At 31.8% G+C, this 18,694-nt stretch overlaps 1 pseudogene; it reads left to right on the top strand.

The window, feature by feature from the left end:
* Nucleotides 1–12,579: 12,579 nt before the first annotated feature.
* On the top strand, nt 12,580–12,695 carry LOC145240430 (5S ribosomal RNA; annotated as a pseudogene).
* Nucleotides 12,696–18,694: the final 5,999 nt, after the last annotated feature.

The raw sequence follows: 18,694 nt of genomic DNA, 5'->3' as shown, positions 1-18,694 counted from the left end.
ACATAGATAAAAACTAACTAATATCATTTAGATATGAAATGACTATGAAGGAATAGGATAATATGGTAAAAATAATTTAGAAATATAAAAAGTAGATACAATATATAAGAGTAAATTGGAAGGGTAGTGTAAATGTAGGTAATAGTAAAACAAAAAAAAAAATATGGCCACTATGAAATAATGGCGGGGATTATTAAAGAAGATCAAATAATAGAAGGAGAAAGAAAAGATAGAGAAGATAGATATGAAAGTAGAGAAAGAAAGAAATGAAATAAAAAAAGAAACAAATAAGGAATTAGTAAATACATATATAAATAAAACGGTCTCAAAGTAAAGAAAATAGGATACAAATCTTTTAAAAAATCCGGATTAAAAACACTTGAAAGTGTTAAAAAAAATAGGAATCAAAAATAAAACATATTCATACAAGCTCAAGCGAAATCTTTAGTAAAGGTTAACAGAAAGCGAAGAATATGGGAACAGTTTTACAAATCCAAAAAAATAAAAATGTATGTAAGTCTTGGTACAATCTTTGCAAATTCTGAAAAATGTTGAAAACTATAACAAAATCTGTAAAACACCGGTAGAATCCTGTGAATTGGTAGAATTGGTTTCAATCCTATCAAGGTGGACATTTATATTGAGATATAAATTTGGCGTATCAGACAAAAGGCATAGCTCAAAGCGATTTCTTATCGTTCTGATGATATAATAAAGTTATATATCACTTTTATTCCTCATCATATATATTTATATATATATATATATATATATATATATATATATATATATATATATATATATATATATATATATACGTTTTATTTTTTATTACCGTATCTTTCTGTTAAGTTACATTACTATTTCAGCTACCCGGCCGTTTTTTGGCCGTCTGTAGCTTCCTCAGACTTTTACTTTTTTTTTCTGTAAAAGTCTGAGAAAGCGACAGACGGCCCAAAAAACGGCTGGGTAGCTGAAACAATGATGTAACTTAACAGAAAGATACGGTAATAAAAAATAAAACGCATATTTGCTCTACAACAATATTGAGCACTTTCTTCAGTTTTTATTAATTACCATATATATATATATATATATATATATATATATATATATATATATATATATATAATCTTTTTAATTTCGATACTTTTTTGTGACCAAGAGCGGAGGTCCGCTTGAAATATCAAAAATAACAAATACAAAAAGTAACATCGTTTCTCATGCTTCAAAAAAACTCTCATAACCCTTAAATGTATATATATATATATATATTTTTTTTTTTTACACAGTGATCACCACTTATCAAGGCCAGGAAGACACTCAGGGATAAGGGTTATTGCAAGTACATTACGTAAGTGTGGAGATTTGATGAAGTGTTTAATTAAGGGGGTGGTTCATTAGGAATTTGTTAACATTGGACTTGAAGACATCCAAGTTGTAGTCCGGAGGGAAGCAGGCAGACGGAACAGAGTTCCACAGGCGTGCAGTTCTAAGTTCTAAGCTTTGTTCATGGAATCCGCGTTTTGATTTAGGCACAGATATAGAGTGGGGTAAATTTTTCACAGTGGATTCAGCTAGACGGGTGTTTTTCATGAAAGATTGGCGAGGGGGAACCAGAGATTGGAGTTCAGACGAGCACCTGCCATGAAAATAATGATAAAACAAGGATAGGCTCGCAACGTCTCTTCTGTGGGAGAGAGGTTGCAGGGTAGAGAAAAGGGCATCCCCCCACTAAGCCACAAAGTCTATTTTGTACTCTGTCAAGGCATGATAGGCTGTTTTTGGCCGCTCCTTCCCAGATATGGCAACAGTATTCCATCCTTGGACGTACTTGGCTTTTATATAGATAGAGAATTGCATCAGTAGTGAGATATCTTCTGGAGCAGTAGAAGGATCCCACCATCTTTCCAGCGACCTTGGCAACAGACTTGATGTACGTGTTCCATTTCAGATCAGGAGTAAAGGTCAAACCCAAAAACTTGTCAAAACACGGGGCCTCACCCAGACGAGAGCCATCCATCACAATTGATGGCAGCTGGGGATCAGAGCGTTGATGATGTAAGGATAGGAGTTTGGTTTTGGATGCATTTAAGGTAACCAGCCACATCTTCCCCCACTGAACCACGCGCTCGAGATCAGAGGAGAGAGAATCCGAGAGAACTTTGTCATTTACAGCCTTTGATGTGTTGCCGTAGATGGTCGTGTCATCAGCATAGATGTCAACGAATGATTAAAGTATGTGTTTAGGGAGGTCATTGATGTAGATCAGGAAGAGAGTTGGGCCCAGGATTGACCCCTGAGGGACTCCAGCATTTATATTACAGGCCTCCGATTTTTGTCCATCTACCACTACTCTTATGAACCTATCAGAGAGAAATGATTTAATGATTGAGAAAACATTTCCAGTTATACCGTAGCTGGAAATCTTGTGAAGTAGACCCTTATGCCATACCTTGTCGAAGGCCTTTGATATGTCAATAGCAATTGCCCTAGAAAGGAAGCCTTTGTCAAGAGATTCACTAATCTTGTAGGATATAACCGTCAGCACATCTGCAGTAGATCTTGCAGAGCGGAAACCATATTGCGTGTCACTAAGAAGGTTATTCCTGCTGAGGTGGTTGACTATTTCTCTATTTAATATGGATTACAGCAACTTACTCAAAACACACAGGAGACTTATTGGTCTGTACTGAGAGAGAGAGATGACTTATCACCTGAATTCTTAAATACAGGGCAAACTGATGAGGTCTTCCAGGGGGTCGGAAAGCACTTCTCCTTAAAGCAGCGCTTAAATAGTTTCGTAAGTATGGGAGCAAGTTCTGGTTGAAGCTTTTTTAACACTGTAATTGGGATGCCATCAGGGCCAGTTGCTTTACTGGAATCTAGGTTTTTTATTAGCTTGGCGACCTCATGCACGGATATTTGTATGTTACCTAGCTTGTTCTGTGTTATAGGAGGAAATATGGGGAGTTGATGGCCTTCGTCGCATAGGGTAGAATTAGCTGCAAAGTTCTTTGCAAATAGTTTGGCCTTGTCTGACGCTGACGAGATGACCTCTGGTCCATTGATAATGGTTGGGATAGAACGTAGACTTCTGTTCAGGATCCTATTTGTTATTTGCCAAAAGTGATGGGATCCAAGCCGCTGATCAGCTATTTTGGATTTAACAGACTGGGCATATAGCTCTCTTGCATATATATATATATATATATATATATATATATATATATATATATATATATATATGAAAGTACTTGCAAAAAAAAGAAAAAAATTATATAAAAAAAGTGTGCATATGTATGGTAATGCTTTCTATATAATAGGCTTCCTTAACTACCATAGAAAAAAGTCGCTAGAGATGTCAATTTTTTTACTTTGACCCTAATTTTGACCGCTTAACATTTATTATTTGGACTCAAATCAAATTAAAATATCTGACTCATATCCAAGTAACCTACGTCTAAAGTTTCAATTGTTTGGATCCAAAACTGGTGGAGGAGTTTTGTAGAGTTCTCAAAGGTCAAATCGTTGAACTTTGACCCCTTAACAGCAAAATTTCTGTCCGAAACCCGATTAAAATAATCAATACCCCGTATGTCAAATTTTGAGTCTGTAGACCGAAAATTTACAGAGTTATTGGGTAGGGAAATGTAGACAGACAGACAGACACACACACACAGAGGCATTTTCACTTATATATATATATATATATATATATATATATATATATATATATATATATATATATATATATATATATATATATTGTATTACTGAAGATAAGAGCAGCGTTGGTATTGCAATCGAACCGGCACTAATACTATTGCGGTTTAACCAGCTGGCTCCTTTGAAGGAAGTTCCATAGAAGTATGACATTCACAAGCGGTCCCCAGTTCTTATTAGAGGAGATGACGATGTTAAGTTTTTGCAACTCATACAGCATCTGGAATTCCCAAATTGGTCACCCATCTGCTACTGACCAGGCTCAATGTTGCTTAACTTGGTGATCTAACGAGATCCGGTGTGTCAACATGATTATGTTGTATATAGAATTATGCCATATATAGCATTGATATCGTCAATTTTTGAATTCGACAAAGCGAACAGGACGTGACCATCCTTTTCTGGACGCTTCATAGCATCTGTTGTAGTCTAGAATACAGCGACTCATATGTAACGATATGTCCATATTTTTCTAATTGGAAATTTATATAAGTATATAATTACGGGTATTTGTAGCATGGGTAATTTTCAAAAAAATATTTTCACATCTATAAATTTGAGTTGAGCTTATAAGAAAATCGGCCGCATATGGCTTTGGTTCAGATGCCGAAAAAAAAAATAAGCAAAAAAAAAAGAGAAGAAAATGTAAAAAAAAAAGTAGAAAAAAAAAAAAATGAAAAATAGGCGGCTAAAGGCGAAAAGAACACCCCTGTCTCTGTATTTGCCTGTCTGTCTATTTCTCTCTCTCTCTCTCTCTCTCTCTCTCTCTCTCTCTCTCTATATATATATATATATATATATATATATATATATATATATATATATATATATATATATATATATATATATATATTATGTACTAGCAAAAGTACCCGTCGTTGACTGGGTTCAAACACAGCCTACAGAAAATGGACTCTGATTTATGAAAGTATCATCGGTTATGAAAAGGAAGGGTTGTAAATTTGGGCTGAATTTGGGGGTATCAAAACCAAAGCAAAATATGATGAAAGTAAAAATAAAATAGATAAACCCCATAATTTATTATACCATACCTGTTCACACTGAAACACTTATCACAATATTCTGTGGATCTATATTAAAAAACCTTGTTAAACTTTGTGACATATTCCATTCTATGGAGGTCAAGTGCGAACGAACACCCCGTAATTTTATTATACCATATTTCTTCAAACTGAACCATAATTATCAAAGTATACTTACGCAGATAGATATGAAAAGTCTTTATTAAAGTTTGTGCCTATTTTCATTCTATGGAGGCCAGGCGCGAACGCAGACCCCACAATTTTATTATACCATCCCTATTTAAGTTAAAACATACTTATCAAAGTATTCTTATGTACATCTATATTAAAAACATTTGTAAACTTTTTTTTTTAAATTTTTAAAATTTTTATTTCCATACTTTGTGGACCAGGCGTGAGCGCAGACCTCACAATTTTAATGAACCACCATTCTGCCAGATCAAATATACCTATTCCTGTGTCTCGATACATCTTCTATCATTATATGCAATCAGTTTTTTAAAATAGTCAACCATATAGGAGCCTATTCGTGACCAGACACACACACACACACACACACACACATACACACACACACACACACACACACACGACCACACACACACACACACACACACACACACACACACACACACACACACACACACACAGCTTTATATTATAGATATACTAACAGTCCGCCCAGCATTGCCCGGTCGTAAAATACGCTTAAATATGATATTTTGATTAATGCATATTTCGTATTTATTATTATACTAGACTACCCGTGACCCGTTGGGTCAGTATATGTTATAGCTAACTATGGAATAGTAAATATTCAGAATTAATGTATAAAAGTGCAAAAAATTGAATGCATACATGCACGAAAACAAACATGGCGACCAGGGAAAACAATACGGAATACATTGGATAACATATCTTAACATCATTGCCCTTAGATTAAATGAAAAATATTTTATAGAAGAAGGAAGTAATTTATTGAAAAAAAATTGAAAAAAAAAAAAAAACACGAAAAGAACGAAAATACAAGGAGGGAGTGTGCATTGTACAGATTCACTCTAGTTTTTTTTGTTTTTGTGTGTGTGTGTGTGTGTGTGTGTGTGTGTGTGTGTGTGTGTGTGCATGTTAACAGCCTTAAAAATATCAGGAAATAATAATTAATTGATTAAGTAATATCTAATGGTGAGACATTTTCAAAGCAAATCTTTTAAAAATATTATGAAAATCCCTCCCACACTCACGTTTTTTAAAATGTTTGGAAATTATGATTCCACCCCCACCCCATTTCCCCCTTCTGCCCCAACCCGGCACCAAACTTTAAAAAAAATGCTAACGATTACATGTCTCGCTATGTCGCCAAGAAGTGGGGTCTCATTTTACGTTAAATTTATATAGAATAGTGACCCCCCCTCTCGATTAAATATTAAATTTTAATCATAAAAAAATCCTTCTTTTATATTATCTTGAAAGGTCGTTGAAACGTATAAGCAAAAAAAGTAGATTTTGATTTCCTTTTAAGGTGGTAAACTTCGCTGAGTTAGGTTGTAAAAAAGAAACACCTATGTAAATTGATCAAAGAGTTTGTTTTTTTTTATTAAAAAGCATATTTGCTTTGTTTTCTTGTTTGGAGACAATTTCAACTTGCAATGAAAAATACAAATAAAATAATCGTAAAGAAATAATTTTGGACACGGAAGACGTCGTTTTTTTTTTTTTTTTTTTTTAATGAAGTTCTAGTTTTAATCACGCACAACTTGGGTAAAGAAAGTACGTTTAAAAAATATGTACGTGCACTGAAACAATCAGCACCCCTTACAATTTTTTCTTTTCGTCTTTTTTCAACTCTTTCTGCGGATTATTGAAGCTACCAGATTATGAAAAAAATGAAAAAAAATCAATAATTAAAGATTTGGAAGAGGGTTCAGTTTCACCTACAACATTCTAGTAAATAGATCTCCATTTTCAGAACCGACTTACAGCTACGATTGAACGTTGGCTCCCTCAGCCCACCCTCCCGCCATTATTATTATTTTGTTTGCTTCTTTTGTTTTTGCAATTTTCCCTTTGAGAAAAGTTCGGTTTGCACCCCCCCTCATATTTTAAAACTTATTTACTTGCAGTTCAGCCCGGTTTTGTTCAGGCCCTATGTACTGTTCATATCTTTATGTGCATATATATATATATATATATATATATATATATATATATATATATATATATATATATATATATATATATATATTACAAAATTTGACACATCTAAAATTTCAAGTGTTGGCGGACGAGTTTGGTAGAGTCTTCAAAGGTCAACTCGTTCAACTTTGGCCTCTTGGCAGCCACATTTTCGCCCAAACCCCGATTAAAAAGCATGCTGCATGTCTGAATACCTTTATGTAAAATTCAAATGTTTAGATCCAAAGTTGGCTGAATAGTTTGCTAGAGACCGCAAAAGTAAAATCATCTGAACTTTGACACCTTGGTAATTAAATGTTCGGCCAAAAACCGATTAAAAACCTTGCCCTATGTCTGAATACACTTTATGTAAAATTTCAAATGTTTAGACCATAAAAAGACTGAGTGCTTTGGTAGAGATCGCAGAGGACAATTTTTTTTTAACTTTTTAACCCTTAACGTTTATTGTTCTGGGCTCAAATAAAATTATAAAGTTTGATCCATGTCCAATTAACCTACATCTAAAATGTCAAGTATTTAGACCCAAAGTTGGCGAAGGGGTTTGGTAGATTTTCAAAGGTCAAATCATTGAACTTGGATCGCTTGACAGTCAAATTTCTGATTGAAAACCAATTAAAAAGATTTTCCCAAATCTCAATACCCCTTATGTCAAATCTCGACTCTGTAGACTAAAAATTGAAATAGTAGTTTGGTAGAGAAATGTACATACACACACGAATTCACTTATTTCAATTTAATATAGATTTATGACTTTTTAAAAGATGTTTTTGCATTTAACAACCCGCGCTATGTTTTAAATAGTATTAATTTACTCCTTGGCTCTTAAAGGCCAAGATGAAAAATGTTCAAAATAAAAAGGTTATTTTGAGATTATATTGTATTGAGAAAACATTTTTTTTAAGTGATGAGTGAAAAAATTAAAACTCAGGAAGCCTCCAGAGCACTACTGCAAGCACTAATTAAAATTAAGGAGGCCCTACTATAAGCACTACTAAAACCAAGTTTCTACCTCTCCCTTCCTTGAAAAGAAAATATTTTTTAAGTAAGGACTGAAAAATAAAATAATAAATCGTCAGAATTCATAGAAGCACTACTAAAAACAGTAAATATAGTTATAGATATGATTATAGTTATATATTGTATATTTATATTTAAATCAGATTTTTAACGCAACGGGGTTAAATTACATTTATTTGTAAGAAAAACATGTTAAAATAAGTTAAAACAAAAAATATTGTTGACCTTGTGTATGCTTTGAATAGCAGCAGTGGCGTTTAAGACAGGGTGGCAATGAAATAGATAAGCAGACAAATTTTTTTAAATCGGAAGTAAGAAACCGGATGGACGGTTTACACACTTAAGCAAGCAAGCTGATCTGAGTTTTATAATTATATAGATTATATTTGACCCAATATATAGTAATGATTTTAAAAGTTAAAAAAAATGACTTGTACACTACCACTGATTATCAATACGAAAACGTTTAGCTTATGATTTATTTTTTCCTTTGACGTTAATAACTGACCTATGAAGACATGTTTGCTGCAAAGCTAAAAATGAAAACATGAACCAATAGCTATTACGTTACGCATGCATATTCGTGATGACATCATTTTACCTCTACCTAGCAAATTCCATTTTTTTTTTTAATTTTACACACTTTTTCACCGATTTTCCCCAGCTAAAACCCAAATATAAAGTTTAAATACCCTATATATCAAGTTTCATGTCTGTAGACCAAAAACTCTAGGAGGAGTTTAGTAGGCAAATTGTTTTTAAAAAATATATATGCATACCTATATAGAAAGAGGTTTATGTTTAATATAACCTTTTTACGCAAATATTATGCAAGTATAAATCATGTAGAATATCTGCATGAATATAATTACACGTAATAGTTAACTAAAGATGGTCATCCCATAAGGAAACCGAAAAAAAACTTATGGAGAATTAATTAAAATGAATGTTTAAAAGAATATGCAAATTAGCTACACCTTTTGCAGATGAATGCAATTCCATGACCCATATATAACAAAGTTGTATTTTCTTTTTAAATAAATAGAAAAAAGGGTTGTTAATATGAATATCATTACTCAAAAAAAAAATATATATATATATAGGAGTATAGATATATTCAGAATTTAAAAAATTTGAAGTTCTGCCATAGAAGAAATTTTCCGTGAAACCATTTATTTCGTGATATAAACTTAGTTTTTCACTTCTTAACTTTAAATTAAAAAGTTTACTTGAGTCTCCCAAAATTAAACAATTCCTGCACAAACTATAATGTCCACACTGAAAGATTTTTCGGCAGAAATTTCAACTAACACTTCAAAGAACTATGGATATATACGATTTGAATATTCTTACGCCATCTCTATGGATGTACATACCAGCAATGGATTTACGGATTACCAAGTTTCGACCAAGTCACTGATTGGATCTTGTTACTGTTTAAATACATCTTCATACTTTGACATCAATTTGAATATATTTTTTGCATATGTAGATAATTTCTACATAATCTTTCAAATATTACTTTTTTCCAAACTTTGAAGCTTTCAATTCTTGTGCTAACCAGCAAAATTAAGATTTTTTCTTCAATTGAAGAAAAAAGCTAAATTTGGGAAATTCCATAAAATAAAAAAATAATTATCTTTATTCCTTGTATGCAAAAAATAAGTATTATAAATAATAATTTGCAATATATATATATATATATATATATATATATATATATATATATATAAGCCCTATATATATATATATATATATATATATATATATATATATATATAAGCCCTATATATATATATATATATATATATATATAAGCCCTATATATATATATATATATATATATATAAGCCCTATATATATATATATATATATATATATATATATATATATATAAGCCCTATATATATATATATATATATATATATATATATATATAAGCCCTGTGTATAACCTTATTGCAGATCAATATACTTTTCATTTTGAAATTGCTATGACACATAGAGGTGAAATTTCGTACAATGGAAGAGCATAAGAAGGTGCCTTATTTCCTTGATTTTTGTGGAATTTGAACAAATATTTTGAAAATTATATTAATGTTTCTATTTTCAGGTAATTTTAAGTGTGTATCACTTTATTGCAATTGTCTAAAAATGTATATTTTAAATATTACTTTTTGTCAAACTTTGAAGCTTTCAATTCTTGTGCTAACCAGCAAAATTTAGCTTTTTTCTTCTATTGAATTGGTAATGGCTCTCATCTCCTCCCGGATTGCTTCCTTGAGTTCCGTGATGGTTCTAGGTTTCCCTGCGTAGACTCTGCCCTTAAGATACCCCCAAAGAAAAAAATTGGGGGGGGGACTTAGGTCCGGGCTATGGGGTGCTCACTCAAAATCAGTCTTGAGACTGATCACTCGGCCTCTGAAGTTCTCTTTCAGCCAATCTCAGGACAGGTTTGAGGTGTGAGAACTTGCTCCGTCCTGCTGGAACCAGAACTTGCTCATGAGCGACGGGTAGATGGCCTGCAACTCACTCTTGAAGGTTTTGAGGACCTCCATATACCGCTCCTTGGTGATTGTCACTGCTGCGCCAGATTCTTCAATGAAGATTGGTCCAATGATGCCTCTGGCCGAGATTGCAGCCCACACCGTGCACTTAGGAGAGTGCAGGGGCTTGGTGGCTACTTCATTGGGTCTAGAGGACCCCCAGAAGACATTTGTCTTGGAGTTCGCCTTTCCATCAAAATGGAAATGGATTTCATCTGAGGTCCAAAGGAGGTTAAGGAAACTTGGTGTCTCCTCGATCTTCTTGAGCATCTTGACTGCCATAGCCCTCCTCTGCTTCTTGTCTGAGGCTGTAAGGGTCTGCAGCGTCTGTATTCTGTATGGGTAAGCCTGCAAGTCTCACGGGACATACCAAGGGACTAACTTCGCTTACGTACAGAGCGTTTCGGACTCTGCTGGAGAGACTCACTCACTCTTTCAACCAGGTCGGCTGTTCGCTTCTTGGGAGGTTCCGAGTGGCTTGGACGGTTCTCTCTGGCAGCGTTGAGGTTCTCCACGGTCCCATACTTCTCGAAGGGGTCCACCCAGTTTTGAATTCTGCTTTTGGATTGAGCCTTTTCACATTCGAACTAACACATTAAACTGTTCTATCTTGTAGTAAAATTTAATACAGTGTATTCTTTGTCCCAGCTCCCACTGGGGTTTTCGTGTACTCACGGTCGTTGATTCTGCCATGTCCTGTAAAATAAGGGCAATCAGTGAATAAATAATGGAGATATCACAAAAAGCGTACACAGAGCCCGTTTTTTTGGGTCACCCTGTATATATATATATATATATATATATATATATATATGTGTGTGTGTGTGTGTATATATATATATATATATATATATATATATATATATATATATATATATATATATATATATATATATATATATATATATAAGCCCTGTGTATCGCTTTATTGCAGATCAATACATCCTTACATCATTATGCTGATGACACTCCCATTTATGGTAGCACATCTAATACATTTTCACTGTTATTAAAATCAACTTTAACGTTACTTTTATCACAACTATTGGTAATATTATATTTAATGTTTATTTTTATCTTCAATTTTACTTTCATCTTTATTATTACTACTATTATAATTTTCATTATTATTATCTTTCGTTCTATTATAATTAACCTACTATTATTTGGTATATTTTTACCACTCTCATAAGTAGTAATGGTTTCCTTACTCCTCCACTTTGACATCAATATGTATGCTTAACCTTTTGCATCAAGTTAAATGCACTCATAGTCATTGCCAACCTAATCTCCGACCGCCCCCTTATGATTATACTCCCTATATCATAACAGAAAAAACTTATAAATATATTGCCGCATATTACCTTTCATTTTTACAACCTTGCATACTCCCCTCCAAATTATAAGCGATTTTATAGCCGCCATTTGCCGTTTAGGTTGCACCAATCAAAATTACCACTCCATAGAAAATAGACACCCTACAAACCGTTAAAATAAATTACCACGCAGCAACAATACACCTCCTATTTAACCCTAATACATATACCTCTTAATCTCAACACTATGTTAAAGACAATATACAATCTTATATATCATACTATATATAATAAGCTTCTCCTTATTTATTTAGAGTTCAATAAAGCTTCCTCCAACATTCTATGATTCCTCTTACTCTTTTTTGTCCCTAATGAACCCTACGCTAGACGCCGCATCTTCCCCATGCTACCTAGCACCTTCTCTACTCTTCTGATGAGAAGCATTAGGCTTCGAAATGCCCTGGCATAAAGAGTCCCCTCTATTCCCCAAATTTTTCCTGTATTCCATTATTCAATAAATGATCCATTCTATATCTACCAATATATAGTTTTGTGTCTTCATTTCATACTCTTGTTGTCCTATATATATATATATATATATATATATATATATATATATATATATATATATATATATATATATATATATATATATATATATATATATGCATGTGTGTATGTGCATTTATATATATATATATATATATATATATATATAAATGCACATACATATATATATATATATGGCACAATCACGTTGACACACCGGTTTTCATTAGATCACTGAAGTTAAACAACGTTGAGCTTAGCTTGTACCAATGGGTGACCATTTGGGAATTCTAGGTGCTGTATGTGCTCTCCGCTTATCTCGGCATTTGTTTCCAGTCGTCCTGAACCTCTACTTGCCACTGGTATTTAACAACGCTGACTCAGGAGAGGTATGGTTGGAGATTTCACAACTCTTGCTACAGAAGTTCTTACAGTGGATATCCATAGTCTGTCAAGACTGAATGAGCCAACATTATATATATATATATATATATATATATATATATATATATATATATATATATATATATATATATTACTTGAAATGTTTTACAATATGAAATAAATGTGTAATATAACTTACTTAAATCTCTTTAAACGTAAGAATAAGGTTTTGCTTTGCTTTTTTTGTTTATATTTTGTTATCTATAAACTTTTAAATTGCTAAAAGTATTATGATAGAGACGCCATTTTAACTGTTCTAAATATAAACTATTCTACAAGAAAGTTGAATTCTAATATATTCTAACATTCTTCACTTTTCAGTTGCTGAAATTTAATAACTTTATGTATTCACTTACACTGATGGCGTTTCCTTAAAAGATTTCAGTCTAAGGAGTGTGCTAAAATGAAAGCTATGATGCATTGCAGGATTGTTAAAAGCAGATGACTTTGACCTCACCTAAATATTCACTTACCATTTTTTACATGTTTCGTTTGTTTGTGCGTGCATATTTACATGTATGTGAATGCCTTCATTGATATATATATATGTGTGTGTGTGTGTGTGTGTGTGTGTGTGTGTGTGTGTGTGTGTGTGTTTGATCATTATACTAGCTGAAATATCCATCTATGCTGAGTTTCTAAATTTTTCTTCTAATTTTATCACCAAGATTAGAAGTTAAGAGCATCTATTAAATAATTTTCATCCAGTTTCTATTAAAAATATTATGATGATCGATATCGGCTAAGAAATATTAGGTTAGTGCAAAAATAATGTCGTTTTTTGACTTGGAGTAGAACGTCAAAAAACATTATTTTTGCACCAACTTTTATTCAAGCCATTATGTATAAAAATAATTTTATAAAATCAACAGTAGGTTCTCTACAGTGCAATGTAGACTACAATGTATTGTGAAAGAAGTCACAGCGAGAGGCATGCAATATTCCTTCCGATGCATCTCAACTAGAGCAGGCAATCAATCGATTGGATTGAAAAATGGGTGATTAGAATAAACATATGGGAGTGTGAAACATTCGTTGATCATCATGCAATCCCGGGCAACGTCGGGTCACCATGCTGGTGTATATACATATATATATATATATATATATATATATATATATATATATATGGAATGTTTAGTATATGGAATAATGGATCAGTATGGCAACAAACCTTATAAAAATAATAACAGCGTTATATCTTTAAGGCCAACTAGCCAAACGATCTTAATCTCTGATGTAAAATAGCTTTATTGAAAAGAAACGAATTCTTTTATACAACAAAAAGTAAAAGATTAAGGTTGTTTAAATCGACCGAAATATCAGTTGGCCTTAGAAATGTATTGATTGAGATTGTCGGACTGACTTCCTCATCTTGGTTGTTATTGTCACAACGTTTCGGCCGTTTTGTATGTCACAGTGATATATGGCCGAGTGGTCCTAGACGTTGTATCAAAGTTTACAGTTACCCAAAAGGTGCTGAGTTCAATCCTGAACGAAGACAGTGGAAAAGTAACATTAAAAACAGAGAATCAGCAACTATGTCCCAAAGCCTAGCTGGAGTCCGAACACGGTACCCCCGTAATAATAATAAAGGGTTGGGTTCGAGACTCCTAACAAACGGTTCCCCAGTTCAATACAAAACACCTGCCGGAGGGCAAAACGGCCGAAACGTTGTGACAATAACAACCAAGATGAGGAAGTCAGTCCGACAATCTCAATCAATGAAAACACCTCATCTCAAAAATACAGACAATTACTTAGAAATGTATGTTATTACTTTTACTAGTCTGTTAACGCTTATCCACGCTTCCATTTCATTTCGTCTGAATTTCATGTTTTACACGCCCTCATATATGCATATATGTGTGCGTGAGAGAGAGAGAGAGAGAGAGAGAGAGAGAGAGGGAGAGAGAGAGAGAGAGAGAGAGAGAGAGGGAGAGAGATGTTTAATCAAAAACGACAGATTGTTTTTGGCAATTATGTTTTTTACAACTTTACTGCCATCTCTTTTTCTTCTAAGCTCCAATTTTTCAACATTTAATTAAACATAACATACCTGCGGCGAATTTCCGTAAAATTATCATTGAAACTTCTGGCATCATGACTATATCTAATAAGAATCTGAAATTAGCCATTCTAAAAACGTTGATCATTTGATCGCGTCAACAACTTGCCGTTAACCAAATTTGGTGCCAGTTTGGGGAACTTATTTAAAATGTTTCATTATCGTCAGATGATACTTGATGATAATAAAATTGCTGACTTTTTCATACGATCTGCTGATATCCTGATGAGCAATCATCAATAACGAAAGCAGAAAGTACCACAAAGTATAGACAATTTGTTTACGTTAGAAAAAATTACTTTTGTGCAAACAAGAAAAATAAGAATCAGAATTAGTCACGTGTAAGGTATGGTCAATTTTAGAATTTGTTGGTGGGGAGTCGGTTTGTGTATTGAAATTTCATGTTAAATGAATTTTTAACTGTTCTATTTTAACTAAATCTTTTTACCGTTAACCTAGGTTCGATTGACAAACACACATGATCATTTGAAAAAAAAATTCAGAATCCCACAGAAGTTATCTCTTATAATAAAAATGAAAAAAAGAAAATTGGTAAACTGCTCTAAAATGCTTGAATGACTCAGAAATAAAGGGATGAATTTATCATGTGAAACTGATCCCTTCCCCAAATTATCAAATAGTTGTTTTAATTTCATTTTTCGGCATGTTCACGCATACTCAGCTACAAAAAGTGGAATTTCATTTGTGTAAGAGAGTGAAGTTATTTTGATGGGAGTATTAATCTAGAATAATGCTAAAAATTGTAATCGAACCTTAATCAACAAAAACAATAATAATTATAATAATAATAAGTCACTAACTTTTGGGGAAAATGATAAAAAAAAATATGCTTCGCCAGTATTCACGCTTATTATTTTTCTAAACTAAAATATTCATATAAAATCGTAGTATACTTCAGTAATTTAATTTTTCATATATAAATTTTTATGATAATCCTTTCTAATGACCTAAAACACCTTTTATAGAGTGAAGGATTTATTTTAGGAATCATTTAAGGCAGTGGATAGTTGTTGTTTGACTTATTTGCTTTCTCACTTTCTCTCACCACTTTAAAATGTTTTTTTTTTTTTTATGCGTTTGTATCTATGTGTGTTTAGTGTGTATGTTTGTATCTATGTGTGTTTAGTGTGTATGTTTGTATCTATGTGTGTTTAGTGTGTATGTTTGTATCTATGTGTGTTTAGTGTGTATGTTTGCATATTTTAAATGTTAGATATATTCACTTCCATGAAATACGGTAGAATTGCATTTAATAGAAAATCTCATTATTATTAGATAAATGTGTAGCCGTAATTTACAAACTCACCAAGTCAACATTTCTTACTAAATTTCTGTCAATTACTCTCGCCCTCTTTCACTTTATTATTTATTCCCATTGGTCTTATTTTATAGTTTTTATAATGCTCCATTTTATCAATTTCTTCCTCTCTCTCTCTCTCTCTCTCTCTCTCTCTCTCTCTCTCTCTCTCTCTCTCTCTATTTGATAACAGCCAAATTTCTTTGGCTGTTATCAAATAAGAGACAACGAAATTACTCAGATTTATAATAAAACTAACTATAATGCAGAAGATTAGCTTAGTCCATTGGAAACAATAGGGAATATCTAAGAATGTTAGTACTACTTAATCCTAGCTGGAGAGAAACAAATAGGTTAATAGAGAGGGAGGGGGAGAAAAGTATAGCAAAAGAAAGAACAGCATTATTCTAACAATCTGGGTATATCTTGTCACTTGCCCGACCCTTCTTTGTTGTAATGGGGTAAAGTTTGATTTATTCTTAGGGGGCTATTATGCCAGGCATTATATTCTCCTTTGAGAGAACGATTGTTTTCTTCTTTTTTTGTTTTACTATAGCCTTAGGCATCCATACCAGGGAATACCAATAGGTGTTCACAGTTATTTTTGTATAATTAGATTGTCTCCTTAGGGGAACTGGTTTTCTCTATTTTAACTGACCTTGTGTCACATCTTATTGTTATAGAAAGCACGTAAATAAAGGGCCATATTTCGGCTCTTCTTTTTATATCAACTAGAGAATCCTCAGCACATTTTGATCATTGAAATCGGTGGAGGCATTTTCAAATAGAAGTCGATGGTGGCTAAGTGATTACTGAAAACCTAGGTGTGCCAAGTTCAAATCCAATTAGTTTTACAGAAACTATTTTATCAAACCAACATTTGACCTTATGTTTAACATTCTGCAGAAGATGTAAATAAAATAATCCCTTTAGCTCCACTCTAGCAGCACAAAATTCCAACTAACACCGGTTACAAAACTAATTATGCCTCTATATACGCCTATTACATTTTAAGCATTATTATATAAAAGAAAAAAAAAAAGAAAAACAGTCATGCTTATGAATTTCTGATATATTTGTTCAATTCCTTCAACGATGGCTTTTAACTGAAAACAAAAATACTTGGATTTATTTTAACAATAATATTCAGGCAATTTATTAGTCTTGTAATTAAAAGTTAAAAAATTAAAATTTTAATGAAAATTCCCCCTTCTCCCCCAAATTGTAAAGAAAACATAACGTAAGTATTTCAATATTATTTTAAGTACCATCAAAATATAAAGTCTTTGGCAGATTTTAAAAGTAAGGCCCAGATAGCATTTAAGATGACAAATCAAACTTTGTTTCTGACTATTCAATTCTAATTTGGCTTTGCTGTGCCATGTTCAATATAATAATCGATTTGGCTACAATTTGTTTTAAAAGTTACTTAGTTCGATCCAGACGAATGCTAATATGAAACATTTTTAAATAACTACTTAAAAATAAAAATCTGCAACGTGAATAACTCGGTGATTTAAAATTGATGAATATAACAGATGTTGTTTACATTAAATGCAAACAAATAAAGTTTACAAACTAAAATAACTTCACTATATTCCACCTAATGGCGGTTAGGTACAACTAATGTTATTATAAAATTCTTTTAAATATTTTTTTTATTAAACATATTAAATAATTCAAACCCAGAGTACTCATATAATGCACTAGTATAATATTATAAGTTCGAATTATTTAATACGTTTAATAAAAATATATATACAATCCCATTTACTAGTATGCATAATTAATATAATATGTTTAATAAAAGTTATATATAATGCTATTTATTAGTATATATAATTCATGTAATATGTTTAAGAAAAATTAGATATAATGCTATTTACTAGTATGCATAATTAATATATGTTTAATAAAAGTTATATATAATGCTATTTATTAGTATATATAATTCATGTAATATGTTTAAGAAAAATTAGATATAATGCTATTTACTAGTAGGCATAATTAATATAATATGTTTAATAAAAGTTATATATAATGCTATTTATTATTATATATAATTCATGTAATATGTTTAATAAAAATTAGATATAATGCTATTTATTAGTATGCATAATTAATGTAATATGTTTAATAAAAGTTATATATAATGTTTTTTATTAGTATGTATAATTAATTTAATATGTTTAATAAAAGTTATATATAATGCTATTTAATTAATGTAATAAGTTTAATAAAAGTTATATATAAAACTATTTATTAGTTTGAATAATTGTGAAGAAACTAGTCGTAAAGCTTTGATAATCTTGATTATAAATTAATAAAATAATATATTAAGGTATTTCGTGTTTGTACGTACGTAATCACCTTTCTCATACATTAAAACAGACCATTTGTTCGACAAAGAAGCTTATTGGTTATTAATTTAATATAACTAAAGTAAAAAAAAAATCCGATTTTCCCCATTTTGAA

The sequence above is a fragment of the Euprymna scolopes genome, chromosome 19, assembly GCF_053919585.1.
Source record: "Euprymna scolopes isolate OS-2025 chromosome 19, ASM5391958v1, whole genome shotgun sequence".
NCBI classification, from domain to species: Eukaryota; Metazoa; Mollusca; class Cephalopoda; order Sepiida; family Sepiolidae; genus Euprymna; species Euprymna scolopes.
Note: the sequence above shows the minus strand (reverse complement) of the source record. Positions and strands in the feature narration are given on the sequence as shown.